The sequence below is a fragment of the Manacus vitellinus genome, unplaced genomic scaffold, assembly GCF_001715985.3.
Source record: "Manacus vitellinus isolate BGI_N305 unplaced genomic scaffold, ASM171598v3 scaffold_44_pilon, whole genome shotgun sequence".
Classification (NCBI taxonomy): domain Eukaryota; kingdom Metazoa; phylum Chordata; class Aves; order Passeriformes; family Pipridae; genus Manacus; species Manacus vitellinus.
This window is the reverse complement of record NW_021940565.1, coordinates 3,208,877-3,232,385: the sequence shown is the minus strand read 5'-3', so window position 1 is coordinate 3,232,385 and position 23,509 is coordinate 3,208,877. Positions and strand designations below refer to the sequence as shown.

Genomic DNA, 23,509 nt, shown 5'->3' with positions numbered 1-23,509 from the left:
TCAATCAGTGAATCCCAACAGGCCTTTGCAACCCCCATTTTTAAGGTTAGGTGGCTTTCTTCAAGTACTAAAGTCTTTAATCTGAGAAAGAGTCAGAGCGGCTGCAGGGCAGCCCTTCACACTCTGTGTTTTTGCAGATCTCTAATGCAACTCATCTTTTCTCAGCTTCTCTTTCCCCCTTTGTTTGCCAGATCAGGACCATCAGCAGAAACACACCTCACAGTACCTGATGAACTGGCCATTCATTTAAGCATCTACCTGGGCAGCAGCGCTGAAATTTAGGTATGTGTTTAAATACTTCTCTGAAAAGAGACTATGGAAAAGCTAGTGGAGGTGGAAATCAGGGGTTAATCTGTAAGAATTAATCTCGTTTGCAACAATTCTTCAAGAAAAAGCTGGAAAATCTCACAGTGCACAGTGAGGAACTAGAGACGGCTGAATACTTTTCCTTTTGGGCATGAGGGAAGCTTTGGACTGTGGAAACTGCAGCTGCCATCCTCCTTTTTTCAGTATTTGCTTTTCAGGAGAAGGGATAGTTACTCAGGACTTACTTTCCATGTATTTACAGCTCTTGCTGGATCATTATATCCACACAGCTCAGTTGGCAATGAGGTGAACAAAGCTTACTTCTTCTTCCATAAACCTGGAGTTTGTCCTTGGATAACCTACTGTTGAAAATAGATACAGCTCTGACAGAAGCTCTTACAGAACTTGGACCTTACACTGTCCTTTGTGGTGGAGCTTAAACTTCCTGATCTCTGTCTTGTGCTGTCAGCCCTTCCATCTCAATACTGTGGTAATTTGGAACCATTCCACTCTCCAGCTGAGCTGATACCAGCTGTGCAAAACAGGTGGGGGGATTGTTGTCAGTACAGAGAATATGGAGATGCATGCAGAGCAACAGCCTGATTTCAGACTCTTTCTAACCCTAGAGAATCAACAGCTTTTTCGTGTAACTGGTATTGAAATCTTTTCTGGAAATTTGACACTTTTATAATTCTTTTTATTCTCAACATACATACACCTTTTGATCTGCTGTTTCCCTTTACATGGAAAAGATGATAATTTGTAGCAGTTTAGTAGGCTATGAAGAAATATATCACAGGAACAAATATTGGTAATCTAGAACAATATTTACCAAAATTTATTATTCAGCCACCTGTCAGTGAGAGCAGGAATTTATCTCTCTATTGTTAAAATACTGCTCCATGAAGCCCACATTACAGTCTGAAGACTGATGAACATTTAATAGCAACATTCACACTGATTTCAAAACAATTCTTTTTGTTGCTCTGTATCTGCAATAAAAACCTGGCAAGGAATTGTCATCTCACCCCTCTGGTGATATTCTGTGTGGTCGGAAGACTTCAAAAGACCTGCAGTCACTCTGCTCCAGCCCTGCCACTCACAACGATATTTATATTCTCCCATACTTATATTCACTTTGTATTCATACATTAATATGTGTATTTTCTACCTTAACATCTCAATCCTGTGCCATAGAGCTGCTCTGTGCTATTCCTCCTTGTGCCAGAGTCACTGGAAGAACTGCTCTGTTTACTGATGAAGACACCAGAGACAGACCCAGAGAAGCCAGCTAACAGCAGGCTTCCCTTCCCTCTCCTGCAGATAATTGCCTAGACAGGAATCTAAGCTGGAAGTCAGACTGGGGCAAAGAACTGAAACCCCTGTGCTGTGGGCTTTTCCTGCCTCTGGATAAAGACCAGATCTTGTTTCTCTCCCACCTGGTGGACCTCAGTGCTGTACATGGGATGCTGTGATATTGCCTGGCAGTGGTAGCAGATACCCAGGAGACCACAGTGAAAATGCTCCCATCCTCCCTGGAAGGACCTGACCAATGTCCAGGAAAAAGAAGCCTTGCTTTGGTTCTCATCCCCCATTTGAGGTGTTCCACAAAGAGTGTGCTTACATGAAGCTGCTACGTCAGACAACAGAAGTACAAGACATTAGATGACACTTCAAAAAAACTCAGTCTTTGCTTATCCCCTCTCTTGGGTGGGATCCTACCTCCTACCTCCAAGATGGGACAACACCTGCACAGAATCAGTAGAGATGACAAGACCATTTTGACAAAGCACTGGAAAAAACTACCCTAGGGACCATACCTACATCAGATTTTGATCCAGAGCACTATGGATTTTGTTTATTCTGAATGTGAAAATGCCACCAGGTGCTTTAGGCTTCACCCACAGGGGGGACATCCAAACCCTTCTGGACTGGAGCTGGTCAAGTACAGATCTAAAACCTGACACAGAGCTGGCTTACTGACAAGAAAAGAGAGAACATCCAGGAATCAGGACATATACTGATAAGCGGTTTTATAAGCCAGCCTGCAGTATGGGCATGTATATAAGTAAAATGAATATATATACAAGGAAATATTTTCCTGGCTGCCAACGTGTTTATATGTATGTTTCTTAAATATGATTTTTATTTATGTGCTGAAATTCAGATGGCTGCACAATAGCCTTGACACTGAAAACACAAACCCAGTTATATACTAATATTATTTGGTGGGGAAATCCTCATAAACAGTTTATCTTTAAGCGTTTATAGTAGTTCTTCCATAAGTGAGGCAAGACTGAGGACATCAATCCAATTCAGTAACATCTCCTTCTTAGTCATCCAGTCTATTAATATGTGGGGGTTGAGGATACCATCCTGCCCTTAGCAATGATCATCTTAATCTTTGTCTTGACAGTTTATTCGGATAACTTTAATAGGAGCAGGAATTTAGGTACACCCCTGAGGACAAAGTCTTAACTAGTTTTTCACTAGTTGTTAGTCCTATTTGGATGAGTAAAGAAATGCAATAGAAATATGGTTCCATTTACTGTGATGATTTTTTCTGGAATCCTACTGAAGTACTGCAGCCCTGCATGCATCCCAAAATGGAGTTGTCCTGACTCTACCATCAACTTGGATAGTGCTATTAACAGGATCAGAGTAGGATCTTGTTAAGAGACCCAGGAGACATTCTAAAAATAGTGCTCAGAAAACCACAGATGGGGGAAAGGCACCGAACTGGAGATGTGTTTTCTTGGAGCTTTGTGTTCACATTCTATCCTCTCCAGAACAGAGGTGGCAGCCAAAGAGGGTCTCTGATCTCTTTTACCACAGTCAAAATTTTCTTCTTCTCTTCACTCAGCCAAAATTTTCTTCTTTAAAGATCCAGAAAACCCCTGCTGGATAAAGCCCCCTGGAGACAGTGCCAGGCAGCAGGTAGGCCCTCCTCCACCCCGGGGCTGCCAGGGAGCAGCACAGCACTGTGCCCAGGGCTGAGTCCACCTGAGTACAGGCTCAGCCAGCTTGGGCACAAACCCAAGCAAAGCCTGGGGCACCTCCAGTTTAAAGAGTGGCTCAGGTAGACTCCATCTCCCCACACTGCAGAAAGACTGCACAAAAAGAGTTTCAGGTGTCCACTTTGGGAATTTGACACCATATTTCTATTTAATTATTGCTTTAGTCCTGTTTTGCCTCTCTTTCGATGTTAACCCCTGTTAGCACAGGAGTACAAGCCAAACATTTTAAAAGACAGTATTTTCATGGCATTAGCTCAAGTATTCAGAGTTTAGGAAATATCAGAATGCAAACTGCTTTGCAAACACTAGTTGTAGCTCTAGTCATTTGTGTGCATGTGCACCCTGATATGCTATGGCACATTCTCAGGACACCATTTTCTGCACAGCAAATACATCCATTAGGGGTAGATCTGATCCTGTAAGAAAGGAAGGTTCTAGTCTGTCTGAGCTCTACTACATTTCCTACAGAAACTGGGACATACGTGGGGCACAGAACAACTGACTCCAAGCTCTTAGTAGACTCACAGATAGATAACTTAAGGATGGTTTGATCATTTTAGTTTTGTCCCTCCACAAAGAGCATATTTGTGTGTTGTTAAGCAAATAACAAGCCCAAAACCTTTTAGAAGTGGCTGCTAATTTTATGTTCCTCATTCTCTGACTTGAGATACTGGACCAATTTTTACAGCTACACAGATCCATAGCTGCAGGTTAGATGAAAAGGTTGTTTTGCACACTAACAAGAAAGTAAAAATGAAAGAACGCAATCATCCTTGCCCTGAAAGCCACAAGGTCCTGGAGCATGCAAACATAGGGCAAGAGTATGACCAGTTAATAAAAGCTTGCCTTGATTTCCACGCATAGGAACCAAGCCAAACCCGCAGAGACGGCTGTATTGCTGTTTCCCGCTTTGGGAATGCTCAGCTCATCAGTCTTTACAGTAATTGAACACAGATGCAATCTGAGGTATTTAACAGATTTTTACTTTGAATTTGATGTTTGGACAGTGGCCATTACTAATCTTAATTTTCAGTTCTTTTGGAGCATTTTTAGTATCAATATTAATTTGACATATTTCACAAAGATTCTTACACAGGGTGTAAGAAGATGTGCACGAGGACCTACTTACTTAGTATTTATAAACAAGAGAAGAATCATCTCTGATTTTTGACTCATACTGAGTGGGAAGGATATTTTCTTTTCCGGAGGAAATTAATAGGGTACTATTTAATTAGCATGGTCAAGAATTTCTCTCTGTGTGTATTTCTCTTGGACCACACACCTGTTATTCACTGTGACCTACCATAAGTCCACTAAGGAATGCTTTTTCACCAGCATCCTCATTCCCAGGTAGCCCCACATCCTGTCCAGTGTTTCCAGCTGTTGCATTTGGACTATTTTCAGGTCTGCACTATTAACTATGTTTAAGTCAGCCTCTTAAACGGAAAGAGCTCAAGGTTGTTTTATAATCTCAGCTCTAAATATAGACATTCATTCACAAAGTAAAGACCCATTCTTAGACCCTACTTTCTGCTAAACTCCTGATACTCAGGCACCTAAAATTAGACTAAATTTTAAGTCAAACTACTTAACACCATCCCCACATCCCACTCAAACCCGAAACCCCAATGTCACACCCAGACACTGATGACACCTCTCTAGATGCAAACTGGCAGCTGCCTGTTTCACTTGTAGTTTAAATGGAGTCTGTCCTATTGGCAGGGGCTTCCTCCAGCCCAAAAATACCACCAGTCCCTGATCAAGCAGAATCCTTCCTCCTCAAACCATTTGCAAATGTCAAAATTTCACCTCCCTTCTTCCCTGAACCAGTCCTACAAGGATCATTTCAAAGAACGCAAAAAAATCCATTATACTCTTTTCCACTAGAACAATCTGGGATTCATTGTTCTTTTTCCTTGATAAACACAGCCCAAAACAGTCTGAAGCAACTAATTGTGGATGCACTACTCTAACACAGGGTGACTGTAAACCACAGGCACGGCACTGCAGCACCAGAAGAGATAACTTTTGGATCATAACTGCCAACAACAACAGGGATGGGTTTTTGATCCCTGCAGGTTCTCATCTAGAGCAGACATGGTGCACAAACCAGGAAGAGTTACTCTTTTGGGATAGCATTTGCTTACAGCCCACCATTTGCATTCAAGTTAGCACAGGTATCCTTTCAAGTTGCCTACATTTCACTTACGTCAGAGTTCTTGTTCCAAGAAGAGATTTAGTGCTTAGGGCACACAGAAAAATTAGCAACTTCAGCAAGATACCCCCTGTGGTTCCCCTTTTGGATCTCGATGAGATCAGATTCACTACGTTCCTCCATTCACTATCATATGGCTTCTCTGAAACTACATGTGAGAATCAGACACCACCAAAACTTCACAAATGATCTGCTCCTTTGGCTTGTGAAAGCTTATGACCAAAATAGATAACAGCATAGAACAGCATAACAAGTGATTGTGAGACTCGCAGACGGTATCGAAAGAGAAAAACATTCTGCACTTCAAACACAGAAGCTTTCTATGTTTAAATATCAGGTCTTGGGTTTATTCAGCATAAAAACGTCTCAAATACTTCACACCCTGTAATGTAATGACTAAGACTTTGATTGCAGGACAGCACGTAAAAGAGTTGGAATTAAAAAACCAAACCAAACCAACAGAAATTGGAAATCACCTTGTATTTTTAAGCCTTTTCAGAGCATTCATTTGGTTTTATTTTAAAAAGGTTGGTGGCTCTGAAACAGTACCAAATGGACATGACCAAATTCCCTGTCTCACATTGCCTTTTATGGCTGAAATCCATCAAATACAAATTATTAACATTAAATTTCCAGTGTACTTACATAAGACTTTTAATTAGTTTTAGGCAGGGGATATTTGAAATAGTGGCAATTTATTATCCTAAAATGCCATTTTGGCCAGTAACAAAGTCATCGTCAAGGAGATGGTGGCAGATCTTGATAAAACAGTAATGTTTTTATCCATCCCGACAGCTGAGGCCTAGAGCTGGTCTCTGAACCAAGCAAAGAATTTGCACCAGGGAATGTTTTTTCCATTGTTGTCCCTTGTGTATCTCAAAGCTTTCTTCCCGGTACTGCTGGCCACAGAGAGATTACTTAACTAGGCATCGTCAGTCAGAGGGCAGAAAAAAATTCTCTTTGTCTGGTGAGACAAGTCTTATCAAGACAGAAGATTTATATTTAAAAAATACAGCCCTTTTAACTTGCAGAACCAGGTCCTCACCAACAGCCTCAGCAGAGTTGTCCTAACTTTTACAGGCTGACATCTGCTTCATCTAGAAAGGTTTCAGGGGAATGCAGCGAAACATCCTCCCCTGCAACTTGAAAGTGGCTGAAATATACTGGTTGTACCTTTGCACCTGGTTGCAGACATTTATATTTTTGCCCCATTTCCAGCCCAGCACCATTCCTGGCCTTCCATGCAAGGCAGGGTTCAGTGTGTTGCTCAGATAGAGACCTGCATGGAGCAAAGGAGACACACTTGCATAGGCATGTGCCTCAGTGACCTATCCAGTGGAGCTGGACTCATTTCTCATTCATTGTCATAAAACCTTCATTTAACACTCTCACACCTTCCTATTGCTGAAGTCCTCAGAGGTTTCCAGCTTGCTTTGCTCATTGGGATCAAGCTGATGCAGGAGCAGAAGCCAGCATGTGATTCAGGGTGCCCTAAGGCAGGATTAAGAGATACAAGGAAAGGGAGCAGCAGAAATAGCCTGTAGGAGAGAACAGATACCAGACTTGGGCATATCCTCAGATTGAAAATAGGGATGAGACTTTGTTCCCTGTTAAAGAAGGGAAAGCTTAGGCAGTTGTAACAGGATTTGCAAGGATCTTCCTAAGGACACACACAGCTCATTAGTATGCCAGGCTTTAGAAATTAAGGTTAAAGAAGTACCTATCCTCCAGAGTGAGTAGGAGTCTTTTACAGCTGCAACACAGTACGTAACAGAGACTGCAGAAGCATTTGTGCAGTTCAGGACAGTAACAGCAGCTCATATGGGGACCTTTTCACTGTCAAAGGGAGTCCAAACTCAACAACTTCTTAGGGCACTACTGTGGGCCTTGGGGTAGCAGGGTGAGCCTCAAGGGTGAGAGCTTCTGAGAGAAGGGATCAAGAGCTGTCCCCATGTTGGACAGAAATAGTTCCAGCCACCTCCAAAACAGACTCACCACTGGTTGAAGCTAAGCCTGCCAGCAGTGCTGGTGGTGCCTCCATTATAAAAAATTTAAGAATGAGTAAAAAACACTGTGCAGCAACTACGAGAGAGCAGTGAGGAAAATACGAGAGCCCTGAATGCAACGAGGTCAGTGAAGGAGGGAAGGAGGTTCTCCAGGTGCCAGAGGAGAGACTTCCTTGAAGTCCACGGTGAAGTGGGTGGTCTGCCCACAGTTCATGAAGGACCCCAAGCCAGAACATGTGGATGCACCATGAAGCAGCACACAGAGGACTGGCAGGACCTGCAGCCCACAGAGATGAGCCCACACGGGAGCAGGTTTTCTGGCAGGAATGTGTCCTGGGGGACACACACCCATGCTGAAGCAGTCTTTTCCTGAAGGGCTACACCCTGTGGAAGGGATCCATGCTGGAGAAGTTCATGAAGCATTGCATCCCACGGGAAGGACCCCATGGTGGAGAAGGGAGACAGTATGAGGAGGAAGGAGGGGCAGAGATAGGGTATTATGAACTGACTATAGCCCCTATTCCCCATTCCCCTGTAGGCCTTGACGAGGGGAGGGGGACAGAGAAGAGCGAAGAATAAAGTTGAGCCTGCCAAAAGGGGGGGTGAGAGGAAGATTTTTTAGATTTTATTTTTATTTCTCACTATGTTATTCTGTAATTAAGCGGAAATAAATGAAAGTAATGGTTCTGAGGTCATGTCTGTTTTGCATATGACAGTACTTGGCAAGTTATCTCCCAGTTCTTATCTTGACCCACGAGCTCCTTCATTTTATTTTCTCCCTATGTCCTGTTGAGGAGGGTGTTGGAGAGCACGGCAGTGTGCACCAGGCAGACAGCCAAGGTTAACCCACCAGAGTCAACAAAATGCATACAAATCCTTAATCAGAAAAGATGTGTTTTCCCTCGTCTGAACAATGAGATAATTCAGGTCACATGGAGATCACGCTCTCTCTGGGGGTTTTTTGTGTCCTTTTGGTATCTATGAGAGACTTCTCTTTGATTTCAGGGTATGGAAATGTCACACCCAAGGGGGATGAAAAAAGTAAGAAAATACATATTTTGAAGTTTTAGCAACATCTCAATAGAAGCACAGGGACGGGTTGGAATTTTCTGCTGCTGTTAATGCCTTCCTGCATCATCGTACAATTTGTTATGATTATTTGTATCCGGTGCCAACTATTTCGTAAAATGCAATTAAGGCCATTAATCATACCAAGGCATGTGGAAGTAGGTCTGCCTCAAGTATATATACAATAAAACACAAGGACAATTATTAAATCCTAATCTTCATCATCAGCTTAAGTAAATGAGGCTGAGGACTCCTCCCTAACTTCTTGAAATGCTGCTTTTCTCTTCAAGTCTGTATTTGACAAGTTAACCAGGGGGAAGTACACTGAGTACAAACTAAAAGCTTCAGCATACAGACAAAATTCTTTAGGGTATAATTTAATTTCTTATTTTACATGGTTGAAAAAAAAAAAAGACATTTGCACAGGGGTTTTTAAAATAAGGACAAAGTAGAAATGCACAGTATGTCAACACTGTTTCTTGTGTTCTCACTTTCTCAGGAAATAGACAGGGAAAATAAGAAATCTTTCAAATGGGAAGACTGCATATGATGAAGTCAGGAGACGAATATGCTTCCTATGTAACTGCATTAAATCTTTAACAGACTCAAGTCCTCCTTTTTCCCCACTGTTTCCAAATGATGAGTTTCCAAGAAACAGCCCCATTCCTACTATTAACCAAAAAACTGGCCAGCTGTTACTGAAGCCTGTTGCAAGACACCAGGCAAGAGATGTTTAGAAACAAAATTGTTTTCTATTTGCTTGGAAATAAAAGGAAATGTATCAGGGGGAACTCCCTGCTGGTGGCTTGGAGAAGGCTCTGCTCCACACCATAGTCACTGCCAGTCTCAGATACAAAAGAAATATCCTTTTTCTTCTGAAATATGGCCATCTGGCACATCAGAAGGGCATGAATAAGACAGGTCACTGAGCATCAGAACATCTGATTGCAGCAAAAGAACCAGCACACCTCATGTAGTCCTCCTGACTCCAGTGGTCACCCATATCTGCTACTTGTGGGAAGGCAAAAACCCCAGATGCAGAAATCAGCTTCCAACATGGAGAAAACCAAAACTCCCTGACCTCAGGTATGGCTAATAAAATCCCAGAGCAGTAAGAGAAGATCAATATTAGCAAAGATTAACAGATACTAAATACTCTCCTTCCCTTTCTTACTACTTACACCCCTGGTAATCCAAGGATTGGTACCATTAAAATTTCCACCCCTTATTCCAAGATTACCCTCTGATAATCTCCTCTTTTAAGTCCATATAGAATGGTCCCAAAACTTCTGGGAATTTTCAACTTGATCTATTCATAAGTTATTTGTTTTGGACTCAGATTAACCTTAAACTGAAATAAGCTCCCTCTTTGTATGTTTATAGAGAAACCTGGCATGTTTTGTAAGTCTACTAACTGCCAGGCTTAATTGGAAAGAACTCTCCACATTTTTTTTTATTTTTTTTTTTTAGAATGAATCTCTAGAGGTTGACCTGGCCATCCTAGGAATCCTTTTGCACTTCCCAAGTTAATTTAGTTATTTATTTTCTTTTAAATACAAGGGATCAAAACTGTATACAATACTTCCAATAGGGCCTTAAAAGCAGCTTCTATAATTATACTAATGCTTATTTGTCTCTATTAGGACTTTTAATTCTGATGCATAACCTTTTAAGGTCTTACAGCTGAGTCACAAAGACAATCCATCCTTTTGTCTCCTACTCAACCCCCCTCTCTCACAAACAACTTCCCAGGGTATTGCAAAAGTTCTCTCTGCTTTTCTCTTAAACAAGCAGCTGGACAGTTCATGTTACTGCTTTCAAATCTCAGATCAAAGGAATGTCTAATCAGTTTTCTGTTCCTCCACAGTAATGACATTGATCCCAGATGTGTCATCTGCAAACTTAATGGCCAAATATCTATATAGGCAAGGAATATAATAAATAGGATCAGTCCTAGCTTCAATACTCCTGGTGTCTCTCTAGCTTAGTCCATCTTTGTCCTGTAATTTCCATTATTTTTTCCACCACTGACGAGAAGGCCCTTATGGGGTTATGGATCAGTGTTTTACTTGACTCTTGGTTATGTCCATGGCATTACCCTTTAAGAAGTTATTCATTTTTTTGCAAAACATATTAAATTACTTCTGAAATTACCAATCTTGTCTATGTGTGAAGATTTTAATCTTTATCACCTTCCACTGCCTTCCCACTCTCAAGTTACCCTTGCTCTTGCACTTCAAGAGTTGAGACATTCAGCAGAAAACTAGGAAATGTATAAATTTCAGGGCAGGGGTGTGTGTGTGTCCCATTTTTGAAGATAGGCACCCTATCTGCCACTTCTCTGTTGCCAAATTTATAGATAAATAAAAAAAAAAACTCTCTTCAAATCCATCTGCAATTTCAAGCATCATTTCTTTCAGTAGCCAAGAAAAGAGCTTACTCAGGGACCGTTGTATTCTCATACCCATTCGTCTAAATTTTGCTTCCGCTGCAGATGACAAACTTTCTTTACCACATTGACATTTTTACTACAGACTCTGACATTACCCTTATGCATCAGTCTTACTGAAAACTGAGTTAAGGCATTAGTTCAGGATTGGGTCATACCTCAGCCTACACAACTTCCTTCAAGCACATCATCTCTCTCCACTTCCTCCCGCTGTTCCCCATCTCTTTACAAGGCTGAGTTTCCCCCTTTCACTACTCATTCTCTTTCCATGTTTTATTTCAACTTTTTATTCATGACTAGACACCATGACATGGGCTCCTTAGGTATTCATCCTGTCCTTCCATTCCATGTACATTCTAGATTAACCCTTGCTTGGGGTGTTTGCTCAGCTGGGGAGATCCATTACTGTTCTTAACAGTAGCTTCATACTTCATGGAAATGAAGCCCAAGCTTCATATATTTTTGGATGAAATCCTGTGCCCCATCTCCACGGTCAGACACTCCCACTTCAGTTTAAGGTCAGCCAGCTGTTTCTGTATGTCATTCTACCCCACTTCCAGTAAGGACAATACCTTCTATTTTGTGCCACAATTTTCCTCTCCACCTGCCTGCTACGAGTAAGGGCCAGCATCCAGAGTGTTTCCAGAATTTGCATGGTGAGTAGATCTAAGTTAAGCTAAATTTGTTTTGATAGACCAAAGCAATGTTAACCTCACCATGGCTACTCCCAGCAAGTCACCTCCCTCACTAAGGCAAACAGCTCTTTCTTACAGGTGTAAACCAGCATCAATCAGTTCTGAAGGAGCAGGTCTGATTTTGATCTCAATGCATCCAAGAAGAACAGTGACATTCACACTCTGCAGTCCACGGGCATATTTGGATACAAAACCAGTTTGGGCTTAGGACTTCATAGATACTTGCTGAAACTAATCTCTCTAATCAGGACTCATCTTTCCCCTTGCTTGTGTTTTTGTTTAATTTATGATTCCTCCCTAGCATTATAGCTTGTGAAAAAGTAGGCTATAACACAAAAAACCCAAACTAGATAATTTTGCAGTCCTAGTATTTTTAGCAAACATGATGATAAACCACAAAGCAGTCACTTCTACCAACAAAGCACTTCCCTCTCCTTTACATTGCTCAGGTTGGTACAGCACTAGTACCAAACTACTGTCACAGCCTCCTGCTTCCAAAACAACTTAAACCAAATTAGCATGTACTATGCCAGAAACTATCTCCCATGCACAGGCTGCACATCACAGCTGCTGTGCACCTGGCCAAACAACAGGCCCCTCTTCCAAGACAAGCAGATGCTTCTCTCTAATGCATTACCATTATCTTAGCCTCCAGCCATTCTACAAGGTGGAAATGTACTTGGTAGGTAAGGGGAAAGACAGCACAAGACTGGAGCATCCACCTGACAAACAGAAGAGTTGGGCTGTGGGAGAAGGGTTTTGAGTCTGGCAGTTCTATAGTCAGCAGGGCAGCACTACTTGGGCAGCAGGGGGAGGCTGTGGCCCCCCAGCCCCACAAAAAGCTCTCCTGTGCTTGCTGGTCCTGGGATATGGGCTCAACCTCCTTCTGCTGCAGCCAGTGCACAGGTTACCCACCTCTCACTGCCTCACCTGAAAGATCAAATGGATGAATCACTCACTTTCTAATTACAAATTCAGGAGGTTTAGTTGCTTTTTTCCCCCATTTATGTCACAGATCTCAGCACAGAGTGTTGAAGATCTCAGGCCGATCAGCCCAGGCTCTGTGTGGCTGTGATAAACAGAGCAGTGCACACTCCTCCACAGGCAATGTCCAAATGGTGTCTGCTGACATGGCCATGGGACCATGTCATGGGACTCTCTAGAGTTCAAGTATTAGAAATGGACAAAAATGCTGCATGGGAAGAGAAAACCACACAAGTAGAGCATTAGAAGCACCTCTGTTCTGGGAAAGAAAGCATTGGATGTTTACTCCAATCTTGAAGGCTAATGGAAAAAGTAATGTGAAAAACAGTGACCCTGCTTTGGGAAGGAAGATCTTGGGTGGAGAGATTCAGATCATGTCTATGGCATTCAGATTATTCTCACCCAAGTGAAGACCTTTGGCATCAGCTTCAGAGAAAAAAAAGAACAACACAGGAAGCCAATAGTTTTGAGACTGTCTCATTTTGGCTTTGAGAGTTAGGAAGATTTAAAAGGAATCTTCACAAACTATCCATCTCAAGTTAGCTCTTTCACAAGGAGGGGCAGAGAGAGACCATAAAGCTGTGAGATCTTTCCACCCAATGAAAAGCAAAATCTTTGCCCCATTTCCTTTGATCATCTTGCTGGTTTTTTGCACACCCACCTTTCACACCCCACCACAGCCCTTTAAAAAGAGACATATTTTGTTTCTGTTGACAACCTCAGCCTGTCCATATTGCAGTTGCTCATCTTGAACAGACTCTGCCAGTTGTGTACCTACCATTAGGACTCACATCTGTACAGGACTTCTGGGAACTTTACACTCACACAGAGTCCCAACCTCAGCCAGGGCATCCTGGCATCACTGTGTGTTGAATGTTACTGGTAAAATCCTCCTTAATACTACCCCTTTTTCAGCCCTGGCCAGACAGTGAGGCCAAGCAAAGGAGTTCAAGCCCTGAGTGCTTTCAGAGAAGAATTAATAGAGTGCCAGGGCACACCAGACTCCAGCATCTCAGACCTAGATGGTTTTCTCCTCTGCTGTATTGCCCATGACTTTCACTACACCTATTCCTTGGACTACAGCTGCTGTCTTCCTTCCCTGGATTCTCTTATTCCCTTCTAGATATCCGCACGTGCCATTTCACTTGTCTCCTTTCCACCCCTTTTGATCCCCACCTAATTACAAAGCACCATGGAAACACCAATTCATTCTTGTGTTCCTGCCTCCCTCTTTTCAAAGGGTGTCTGACCTAACCACAGATAAATGCTGCCATTCAAGCCAGGATGGTGAAAGAACAGCTGAGCACATGAATGCAGGCAGCACAGAGGAGCTAGAAATGGTCACATCCCTTTGAAAAGTAAGAGTTCTTCTCTGGTAAACTACATCCCTAATGTCAGTGCATTTATCACCCCAGGGGGAAAAAGTCCCTTGTTCCCTGGGAATTCTGTGTATCAACTTGATAATGTAGGTTTCTGCCTGTTATTTAGTCCTAGGAAACCTCTCAGGGTTTGCCTAAGAAAGTGATTCAGGATCACGTCACCAATGACATCCCCAAGGCTTACTGCTCTTATAACGTGCTAGGGAAATCTCTTGGCAGAGAACTGGGAAACAGAGGTAACTTCTCCAATTTTCTGACTCTCTTCTATTCACTTGGCTGACTGCTCCCACCATCTGCATTTCTAACACTCCCAAAGACAGAAGGAATGTGCTTCTCGGATGGGAAGTTAAATATTGCTTTCCTCAGCTTCAGCAGTGTAAGGACTTGAAGACTTTTTGAATTAAAGATAGATAATGGAAAGAAATAAACCATCCAAGCACAAGGAATGTAAAACATAAACACCCTACTAGCCACAGTAAGATGATGGTGGCAGGTATCAGATACGATACCTGCACAATCAGTGTAGCTTACTCTCTGTGACTGAAGTTCTAAATACCAATCCTCTTCACTTGTGGATGTGAATCCAGGTGCTGTGACTAACCACCAGCCATCTTTGGCTACAGACCCTTTTTGAACCCAGAGGAGACAGATGGACAGACAGCAGGAAGGATAAGGCGGAACAGCCCCATCTCCTCATTTCCCACACCAGATGTTTGTGACTTAGAAGTCCCAGGATAAATCTTACCTTTCCTTAGCACAAGCAGGCTCTTGGCTGCATGTGAGTTTGGGACAGGACTGGTCTCCCTGGGGACACATTTTGTTCCCATTCCCCTGCATTTCTGCCCAGGGTTGTACCTGGAGAGCATGATCTGACCTCTGAATGTGGCAACACAGAGCTGCCTGCCAGGCTCAGCTTAACAACCAAGGCTCAAATATGAAGAAGTGGCAGAAAGCAGAAGCATGTCTCCCACTTCTCACTGCCAGACCTCCTTCCTTACCGTACAAGAACAGGAATGCCTGCACTGGAAAACGGGCGCGTGGAGAAACGCAGACGTGACTTGAACCACCCCCTCACACCCTGACAGAGTTTTACCGCTAACAGAAAAGTCATCTCCGCCCTGATGTTAATAATTTTCTACCATTGCTTCTTCCATAATGGGACAAAAGCCAGATGGACACAAGAAAGCTCGTGGGATGAACATCAAAGTGCTTGAAAACCACTGGCCTAGTCAAGAGGTCACTGCATGGAACTGGGAAGATTTGCAATCAGTTTCTTGCTGATTCCTGGGCCCTTTAGTGGTGGTCATGGCTTTGACGTGTTTTAGAGTAAATTATTAACTCCTGGAACAACTTACTCGGAAAAGTCATGAATGGTTCACTTGGTGCTTTTTCATTCATTGCTTGCATACTCAGCAAATGCTTGGTTAACAAAAGCATAAGCTGTGGCTTTGGAACAACCCCATTTAATCCCAAAATACCGTGGTTTTCGTCCTTTGGCACCTTCTGGCTGGGCAACAATTTGTCACGTAGGGTGTTTTAAAATCCCCACTCAAGCTGTTGCAGAGTAAACAGCTAATTGTACTAAAACACCCACGACTCATTCAAATCCATTTTTTAGGTACAAAAAATTCTGAAAGCCAAGCACCAAGGTTCAATGGTGTTCACATCAACTGCAAAAAACAAACCAAGAAATTTTCCTGAGACCTGTGGATGAATTTCAGCATAGGCACTTCATATTTGCCACCACCCTTTCTGCAGTCATTGCAAAAAGTTCCGAGACACATGAAACCCAGAAATCGAAGGGAAACAGAAACTGAGACAATAAGCATGCAGAAAACTAAAGAGAACCTGTTACATAATTATTGTTAATAGCACAGGAGAAACGGAAACAGATTATTTCTGTCTGTGTCAAGTAGGAGAAGCTGCAGACAGAGTGCTCCTTCATACACAGCAAACAGTAAGGGATTCTGGGAGGAAATTAAAGCAGCTGAAGTAGCACTCAATAAAAAGTGCTACAATAAAAAGAACAATTCATCAGGATATGAAGCAGGATGCCCAATTTTAATGTGAGCATATTATAACCTGTTCTGAAATCAATACAATTACATTGGGGGAAAATGAATGGGCTTTTCCCAGTGCTGGAAATCAGACCTGTGCTCAGATCTGCCTGCAGCTACAGACCATCCCCAAGACTCCCCAAAGAGTCAGAAGGAAAAAGGACTCATAATGAATCAGATGTTATAGACTAGAAGCAATTACATTATTATAAAGATCACAACCATAAGTCCAATCAACAGCAGGATAGTTAATCAAATAGACAGCAATAAAGAAAAGCAACCAGAATAACCAATTAATAGGAGGTCTTAGAGCCTGAAAAAAAGTGGGACTGTTTATATGGGAAAAGATATGCCAAAAGAGACAGAACAAGAAATAGATTAGAGAAAGCAGACTGGGAATCTGTGTTATCCTCTCTTTTAAGTGGAAGGAGAGATGTATAGAAAATAAATTACGTCATATGCTAAACTGGTAAAAGGAAACACTCCATCACATAGTGCAGAACTGAGCATGGAGCCAGTGATTCCAGAAGTGCCATGTAAAAGCCAGGTGTGGAGAGAGAGTGGTGCATTTGGTCTCGGGACTCTGCTAGAGGGTCTCCATGCTGTGTCCCTCTCCTCTGTCCTTTCCCCAGAACTAGCATCCCTGTGCTGCTGGGTGATCTGGTCCTATATAGATAACATATCTCTCACTTTCAGGACAGCTTCTCTCCCAAGCACACTCTCCACCATCCAAGTCCCTTCTCCTGTCTTCAGACTAAAGAGCATTTGGGACTGGGAGCCCTCAAAAGGCAGTTTGAATGGCATAAGGCTGTGTTAAATAGCTTCCTACCTCCTCTCGTACTGCAGAGTCACTTCCTGCCCTACAGACACATCATCTAAGAGAACAAAGACTGAAAAGGCCAAAAATGCCAAAACACACACGAACATTCAGTCAGTGTCCCAGCTGACCCCTCAAGCACTGCTCAGCTGCCCATTTGCAAAGCATCACAGTCAGTGAAAACAGTGGAACACAGGAACCATCTCCCATTCATTTCATTGCCAAATTACAAATCTGAAGCTGAAAAAAAAGATTTCTTGTTTCACAGATATCAGAAGACATCAGAGTAGCAGAACAGTACATTATCTGCCTAATAAAAAGCCTCCTATAAATAAAACCAGGAAAAATCATACATATTCTTCGTTTCTTTAGCTGAGCACACTGAAAACTAGCTTTCACTAACATTGTTGATGTCTGAACCACTTTGGCCACATCATCGTAAAGAACAGGCCTTCCTCAGAGGTATTTATAGATAGCTTGGTGATCACTGTATGAATGACTTTGTCAATACGTCATGTTTGTGACCTCCAAAACATGCCTAAACCATGTGACATTATCACACAACGGTCTTGCTTGCAATACCAGGGCAGAATTTGACCACTGACCACCTGGGAAAACTGGATGCCCATTCAGAATTACAGTCCTTATTATTTTGTGGCCAATACAGCCTCACCTGTACTATTAAAACTCTGGTAATCACCAGGTGCTTTATCCTTGGAGCTGGGATGCACTGGCTGCATTGTGATTATGTGTGATAATCAGTTCAATGATCATCAGCCATCAGGCTTGGTTTGCAACCAGATAACTTAGCCATGGACAAGCCTCCGAAGTAACTCCATGTTTAACAACTGGAGAATTTTCCAACTCTTATGACACAGAAGCATTAAGCATTTGATGAGTGAAAGTCTGGGATAGTTCCTTGCACAGCTGAAGCGTTAAGAAGAGCAAATCTGAGGAAAAGAAACCTGCTCAATCAGGAGTCACGGTGATTCACAGCCATCCTTGTGGTGCCTATTGCAGTTTTGGTGGCAGGAGATGGCAGATGATTAGACAAAGACAGAAGTAGGTCTTTCCCGTTGCTTTTCAGATGTTTCTTCCGGCACTTCTGCCAAAGCCCTGAAGGAATTCTGAACTCACAGACGCACAGGAACCTTTCCTCTCATTCCATCCAGCAGCCTGTGTATACAAGCAGCACCATACACAGCCTTACTGGTATTGCAAAGAAATTATTTTCTTTCAAAAGAGGCTGGTGGCTCAGAACTCCTCATTTCCAGGTCACTGCTTATCCTGCACTGTGGCAGTTTCACTTCCCATGGGTAGGGATATTTTCATTATCTCTCTCCCTTCCACCCTCTAGTTTCTCCCATGTGATGAAATATTTGACAGCAATATGAAGAGACAATGGAAGCAGGACAGACTGCCAAAGGAGACACTAACTATTCTGACACCCCTGAACTGCTTCACTTCTCAATTTATTTGGAAATTGCCTAACTCACAGTCTGTGAGTGCGTGTGTGCACACTGCATGGGCTTAGCCTGGCAGCTGAGTCGGAAGTGTTCTGTTGACACAGTGACTCTTTTCCGTGCTGAAATAGTAACAAAAGTTGAAATAGCCCGAAGTAGGACAGCATGCTGTTACACATAGGCAGGCACTGAGATACCAGGACATGAAGAACACTGTGGGGCTTGTGACAAAGGAGAAATCCTTGCACAAGAGAAGCCAAGCAACTCAGAACTTCCTAATGAAGCAAAATCAGTGCAAAAAGAGCATTCTGCCTTTGAAAAGATGAAAAGGGTGAGACTGCAGCTGCATTTTTATGAACAAGATTTGTTAACCAGAACATCTGCCCTGTGTACAAGCCACAAGTGTTTCAATAGCCTGTGTCTGCTATGGGCCCACCAGCTCTGGAACCTGCCACTGTGCCTGACTCACTTCTGACAGCTCCTGCACTTGCCTCATCCAAAAAAGCTGTGACAACAGAGCCTCAGCAGCTGCCATGGATGCCCGATGCCAGTGCCTCTCCATCCTTACCATTAGAAGGCATCTCGGTGGTCTAGTTTGAATGTTCCTCCAGTACAATAGCTCATTACCTTTTGTCCCATCCACAATGGATCTGGAGAATAACTTATCTTCCTGCAGGTGCTTATTTGCCTGTGCCTGTTTGAAAAATGTTCTAATCTTACTCATTCCTTCACTTCTTACATGGAGTAAACCCAGGTAATTTAATCTACAAAAGCATATATTTAAGATCTCCCTGGAGGAACAAGCAAGCTCCTGTTCTGGTTCAGAAACAAAAATTGTCAAGCTGAGTTTCTAGGGCAGAGTCTTTATTTCTAGTGATAACATGAGCTGTGACAGGAGCTCAGGTTCCAGATCTTAGAATGAAGTTAGTAGCCAAGAAGCTCTTAGCTTAAAATTAAACATCTTTGATCTGAAGTTAAAGACAGACTAAACATGGAAATCCACACTAATTCCTCTTTGCAGAATCTACGTCAGGCAGGTACAAGGGAAGTGTGTTGTTGACAAATAAAAAAAATAAGGAATTGATTTATGCTTCTTGCAGCTATTTCTAGGTCCTGGATTAGAAACAGCACTCAGAAAAAATGCAGGTGGGTTGCTTCAGACAGTTTGAATAAGATAGCTGCAAGCAGAGGAAGGTCTTCTGATCAGAGAGATGAGAAAATTGTTATGTTATCTGTCTGCACATCTCAAAGGCTGCACAGCACCTCCCAGCCAGCTTTCTCTTTACTCCTGGCTTGCTCCTGCCCAGCTCCTACGCAGTCCTGACCCTCTCCATCTCCCCATTGCATGACCACTGCTCCTCAATCACCTCATTGTCAACACCAGCTCCCTCTCCCAGATCCACAAACACACTGGCTCATTCCACATCTCCACACCTCCCCTCTGCTGTGCATTTTATCCTACTCACCCCTATATGATTTCCCTTTTTTAACTTAGAAACCAGCAGCATTGAGAATTCCAGGAAACTTCCTGCCCCCTTGATTCTTGTAAAAAGGAGATTTGCTTGCTACAGTAATGACATGGCAAAACCACAGTCCAGACATGGAGACAGTCTCCCTTGAGACACATTCACAACACTTGGCTGCCAAACAGGAACGCCCTCCTGCTAAGGACATGCAGATGGATCTGAGTCTGTGTGACTTGGGGTTCATTTTTGTTCTACTTGCAAAAGTGGTTTGTCTGCCAAATTCAGATGGGCATCCCAGGGGCAGAGGGAAAACCCTGATCAGTGCAGGAGCTGCAGAGAGAAAAGGTGGGTTTGTTCTGTTCTGAAAAGCATTTCCTGCAGCTCCAAACAGGAGGTGAGCTGGGCAGGGGCAGCCACTGCCAATGAGTTCGGCAGACTGACAACTGACTGAAAACAGCATCTAAATGGAAAGTATTCCCATTTTGCATCACTTCCCAGGAAGAGATGAAACACCAGGAAAAAGCCCAGTAACTGCCAATCACCTGCTAACACTGGGAATTTAATGTGTGTGTGTGTACACAGTTCAGAAATAAGAAAAACTCTCAGAAGTCTTTACAACTGACAAATAAGTAGAGGTATTTGTGAATGCTCGAGATACACCTACCCACACCAAAAACTTGGTTTGGGATTTCATTGTGGATAGCTCTGAAAAGACAGTGACAACAAAATAAGACATCAGGGGCTGAAGTTTAAAAATGTCTGGCTTTCCCCAAAGGTTTTCAAATAGTTCCCAGATACATTGTTGTTCTAACTTTAACAGGTGAAATGTGTGCTCCTCACATTACAGAGAACAGTGAGATTATAAAGTTTTTGTAAACATTCATAGTAGTGAAATCTGAAGGTAAATTTGAACAGTCACAGAGGGCAAGTGAACAGAAAACCAGCAGACAAAACTCAAAATCAGTAAATATTATGTGATAGAACCGGAGAAGAAAACCTGCCAATTATACACACATGCTAATAATTATTAAATTACTTGAGAAAGAGAAGCTGATGTCCTCATACACTGAAGACAAACTCATGACTCATGAAAGATGATAGATTAGGAGTTACCCTTTGGGAAGATACACTAGAATCAGGTGAAGAGAGAGGCAATGTGAAAAAGAAAAGGCTTAGAAGCTGAGTAGAGATTAGATCAAGAATTTTTCAGTTTGGAAATCTTTACTATAGGAGGAGCAGTCAGTAGGCAGACGTACAACTATATGTGATAAAGAGATAAGCAGACAAAGGTTATTTCTCACTGTACAAAATCTTGGGGCAGCCAGTCACATTTTCAGGCAGCAGATTTATAAGAAACGCTTTGCTTTAGTGCATACTACTATACAGACTGTGTAAACTCCCATGGAAAACTGCAAAGGCCAAAAATAAAAAGTCTGAAAAAAAAAAATTGGACAACATCATGCAGTCTCCCGAAGTCTGTAGACATCACATTCACAAATATGATGAAAATCACTGTAAACCAGACATTGTTGAAAGTGAAACTGTGCATATCCTGCTCTCATCTGAAAACATTCCCCATCATCAGCTCTTGGGAGTAGAATGTTTGTGATGCTGTGTGGGCAGGAGGTTCACAGGAGAGCCTTCTTCCTCAACACTGCACATTTTCATATTTTTCCACATTTGGTAAATACATATGCTCTTTCCTTCATTAAAGGCAGTTCTTCAGAGAGCTTGAATTTTTACTTCCTCATGACTCCATCATGGCAAGAAAAAGCATTTACCTCCCAGAGAAGGAGGTAAATACACACATGCAGATACACACCTATTTTCCTGAAAACAGCCACTTGCACTAGAAAATACCTTCAGGATTTTTGAAAAAAAAAAAAAAATCTGAACACCAATTTTCATTGTTCCTACGGGACACTTAACACCATATGGTCTCTTATCTGGGAGGAGAGAATGGACAAGAGGGCATGGTCTCAAGTTGTGCCAGGGGAGGTTTAGGTTAGGGATTAGAAAGAATTTCTTTACAGAGAGGGTGGTCAGACATTGGAATGGGCTGCCCAGGGAAGTGGTGGATTCTCCATCCCTGGAGGTGTTTAAAAAGAGGCTGGATGTGGCACTCAGTGCCATGGTCTAGTAACCGCAGCAGTAGTGGATCAAGGGTTGGACTTGATGATCTTGGAGTCCCTTCCAACCCAGCTGATTCTATGTTTCTATGACTGTCAGGTGTTCAGTAGCCTGTATTTAAGAAAGGCCATTAGGTCTCAAAGAGAGGAAACAAGGAGGGATAGAAGAGTAGGCACACAGGGACACGAGGAGCTGAACAGTCATGAGAACATGGAGCACAAAAGACTAATTTCCCATGAACGAAGCTGAAATATTTTTCAGGGTATGAGTTTTGCAATCTCAAGCAGCATTTTGGACTGAGAAATAGCTGAGAAGTGGGGCTAACAACTGGTGTGCCTTGTCCCCCACTCTGCAGAGGCTGCTTGTTCCTCAGCCTACCCCCAACTTCAACAGTACCCCAGGAGCCTCTAAAGGCAAGACTTTGTGTTTCAGTTACTACTGAGGTCTAAAGAGCCAAAAATATTTGGCAAATCGTTGTTATTTTTGTTCTCTTCACAATATGGAGATGTTTTTACTAGTTTAGAGAGGGATTAATGTGAATCATTCAACAGCAGACGGAAGTCCACAAATAAGGCTCACTCCAGCTCCCAGAGGCTGCTGTACAACTCATGCACAAGGAACCTGGGGTTTACAGCTGCAAGGGTTTGAGCAAAGCCTCAAATCACAGAATACAGAGTAGAGGAAGATTCCAAGACACTGTATATTAGTAAAGTGAATGAAATATTGGAAGCCTCACCTACGTGCTCCCTTCACAGATGATATCACATTCCCACTGCCAGGTGTTTGAGTATGTTAAGCTTTGTTCATGCAGCTGAGGATCTGTATGACATTAGGACACGTTGTAGGGAGCATTGGGAGGGGGAAGAATTCAAACAGTTAGTTGTTTCTATGCTGCCTTCTGTTGCCCCAGGAGAACAGTCTCCCCATTCCAATTGCCCCAGTCTCCCCATTTCCAATTCACTTTGCTCACCACCATGATTTAATGACGTTCACCCACCAGTGACAAACAGAGAAGGAGGGAAAGCAGAGGTGTCCTTTCACAGACAACCCTAAATTTAAATTGTCATAAACACGTACCAGTTCCTAAACACCAAATCTGCAGAACACCTACCAGCAGTGCTAAAACACAACAGAATTTTTTTGTATGACTAGGGCAGGCCCCTAGTCATACAGTTCCTTGCAGTTCCTTTATGCAACTTCAATAGGAGTATTCAGAATTTACTATATGAAATACAGAATGAGTCTCAGATTTATACTTATGACTCCTTAGGCAGCTAGACTTTCTCTCTCAGAACCAGTAAAACAGGAGGATTGAAAATTAAAAGTACTGCACAGTGGTTCTGTGACAGCTAAGATGTATTTCATTATACCTGTGACTACTAAAACAGAGAACAGGTGAAGCCCCTTCTCTGAAAGGAAATCAGTGGAAGTTTTGGCACTGACTTAAGCAGGGTCAG

The 23,509-nt window shown here is 42.6% G+C and overlaps 1 long non-coding RNA gene across 1 annotated transcript; it reads right to left on the bottom strand.

Moving 5' to 3' along the window:
- Positions 1-751: 751 nt before the first annotated feature.
- On the bottom strand, positions 752-22,875 carry LOC108640798. Its single transcript, XR_001921489.1, has 3 exons — positions 22,789-22,875; positions 3,665-3,739; positions 752-838 (listed from the first exon to the last, which is right to left on the bottom strand). It is a non-coding gene; the product is annotated as an uncharacterized LOC108640798 (long non-coding RNA).
- Positions 22,876-23,509: the final 634 nt, after the last annotated feature.